Source organism: Mustela nigripes, chromosome 1, assembly GCF_022355385.1.
Source record: "Mustela nigripes isolate SB6536 chromosome 1, MUSNIG.SB6536, whole genome shotgun sequence".
In the NCBI taxonomy this organism is placed as follows: Eukaryota; Metazoa; Chordata; class Mammalia; order Carnivora; family Mustelidae; genus Mustela; species Mustela nigripes.
Window position 1 is genome coordinate 90,145,753 of NC_081557.1, and position 2,970 is coordinate 90,148,722.

The 2,970-nt window shown below is 33.5% G+C and overlaps 1 pseudogene; it reads left to right on the forward strand.

The window, feature by feature from the left end:
• The first annotated feature begins 1,221 nt into the window (after positions 1-1,221).
• On the forward strand, positions 1,222-1,321 carry LOC132009484 (U6 spliceosomal RNA; annotated as a pseudogene).
• The last annotated feature ends 1,649 nt before the right edge of the window (positions 1,322-2,970 follow it).

A 2,970-nucleotide genomic window follows, 5' to 3' on the forward strand; every position in this document is an offset into this window, starting at 1 on the left:
AACCTAACCCTATACCTAAAGGAGCTGGAGAAAGAACAGCAAAGAAAGCCTAAATCCAGCAGGAGAAGAGGAATAATAAAGAACAGAGCAGAAATCAATGAAACAGAAGCCAAAAGAACAGTAGAACAAATCAACGAAACTAGGAACTGATTCTTTGAAAGAATTAGTAGGATTGATAAACCCCTGGCCAGACTTATCAAAAAGAAAAGAAAAAGGACCCATATTAATAAAATAATGAATGAAAGAGGAGAAATCATAACCAACAGCAAAGAAATACAAACAATTATAAGAACATATTATGAGTAGAAACAGGCCAGTATTCCTGAGGAACACAGATGCAAAATTCCTTTAAAAATATTAACAAAATGAATGCAACAATACATTAAAAGGATGATTCACCACAATCAAGGAATTTAACCCAGGAACTCAAGAATGGTTCAATAACAGCATCAATGAAGATGATACTTCATATTAACAAAATGAGAGGTAAAAATCATATGATCATCTCAATAGAAACACAAAAAGCATTTGAAAAAAATTCAACATCCATTCATGACAAAAACTCTTAACATAATGGGTATAGAGGAAACATGCCTCAACATAATAAAGGCCACATATGACAAACTTAAAGCTAACACCATACTCAATGGTAAAAAGCTGAAAGCTTTTTCTCTAAGATCAAGAACAAGACAAGGGTGTCCACTTTCACCACTTGTATTCAATACAGTACTGAAGTCCTACCCATAGCAATCAGATGAGAAAAAGAAATAAAAACATTCAAATTGGTTAGGAAGAAGTAAAACTGTCACCATTTGCTGATGACATGATCCTATATAGAGAAAACCCTGAATCCTACACACACACACACACACACACACACGCATGTAATCTGTTAGAACTAATAAATTCAACAAAGTTTCTGTACACAAAACAAATATACAGAAAGCTGTTGTGTTTCTACACACCAATAAAGAACTAGTAGGAAGAGAAATTAAGAAAACCACCCCATTTATAATTGCATCACAAAGAATAAAATACCTAGGAATAAATTTAACAAAGGTGGTAAAAAAGCTATACTTTGAAAACTAAAAGATACTGATGAAAGAAATTAAAGATGACTCAAATAAATGGAAAGATATACCATGTTCATGAACTGAAAGAATATTGTTAAAATATTCATGCTATCCAAACCAATCTACAGATTCAGTGCAATCCCTATTAGTGCTCACTGCCAACAGCATGTGTACTAAAACTGAGACAATACAGATAAGATTAGCATGGCCCCTGAAAAATGATGGCATGCAATGCAATCCCTATTAAAATACCAGCAGTATTTCTTACAGAACTAGAACAAAAAATCCTAAAATTTGTATGGAACCACAAAAGACCCCAATAGCCAAACCAACATTGAGAAAAAATAACAAAGTTGGAGAATTCATAATCTCAGATTTCAAACTTTACTACAAAGCTATAGAAAACAAAAAGGCACTGTACCAGCTCAAAAATAGATACACAGATCAATGGAACAGAATAGACAGCCCAGAAATAATCCCGCACTTATATTGTCAATTAATCTTTGACAAAAGAGGCGAGAACATACAATGGATAAAATACAATCTTCGTAAGTGGTGTTGGGGAAAGTAGACAGTTACATGCAAAAGAATGAAACTGGACCATTTTCTCAAACCATATAGAAAAATAAACTCAAAATGGATTACACACCCAAATGTAAGATCTGAAGCCATAAAAATCCTAAAAGAGAACAGAGGCAGTAACCTCCTATACATCACTATAAGCGATATTTTTTGTCTCCTCAGGCATTGGCAATAAAAGCAAAAATAAACAATTAGGACTACATCAAACTAAAAAGCTTTTGCACAGTGAGGAAAACCATCAACAAAATGAAAAGACAACCTACTGAATGGGGGAAGATATTTTCAAATGATATATCTGATAAAGAGTTAATACCCAAAATATATAAAGAATTCCTACAACTCACCTCCAAAAATAAACAAAATGAATCAATGTTATTTAAAAAATGGCCAGAGAACCTGAATAGACAATTTTCCAAAGAAGACACAGCACAACCAACAGACACATGAAAAAGAGAGTCAATATTACCAGTCATCAGGGAAATGCAAATCACAACCTCTATGAGATTACCCACACCAGTCAGAATAGCTAGTATCAAAAAGACAAGAAATAATAAGCGTTGGCAGGCATGTGGAGAAAAGGGAACTCTGGTGCCCTATGGGTAGGAATGTAAATTGGTACAGCCACTATGGAAAATAGTATGGAGTTTCCTATATAAATTAAAAACAGAACTACCATATTACCCAGTAATTCCACTTTTGAGTATTTGTCCAAAGAAAATGAAACACTAACTTGAAAAGATATATGCACCCCTATGTTTATTGCAGTTTTATGAAAGCCAGGATATGGAAGCAAACTATGTGTTCATTGACAGATAATTGAATAAAGATGTGGTATATGTACACAATGGAATATTACTCAGCCACAAAAAAAGAATGAGACATGGATGGTATGCTAAGTGAAATAAGTCAGACAGAGAAGGAGAAATACCATAGAATTTCATTTATATGTGGAATCTAAAAAACAAAACAAAAAGTCAGAAACAGATATAAATACAGAGAACAAACTGGTAGTTGCCAGAGGAGAGGGGGATAAGGAAATGGGCAAAACAGGTGAAGGGAATTAGGAGATACAAACTTCCAATTATAAAATAAGTCACAGGGATGAAAAGTACAGCACAGGGAATATAGTCAACAATATTGTAATGCCTTTATATGATGACAGAGAGTAACTACAATTATCAGTGTTTCACAGTGTATGTAATTGTCAGATCACTATGTCGTACACCTGAAACTAATACTACACTGTATGTTACCTAACTGGACTTCAAGTAAATCCTTTGAAAAAAAGGTATGTCAACTACATGTTAAATAAATA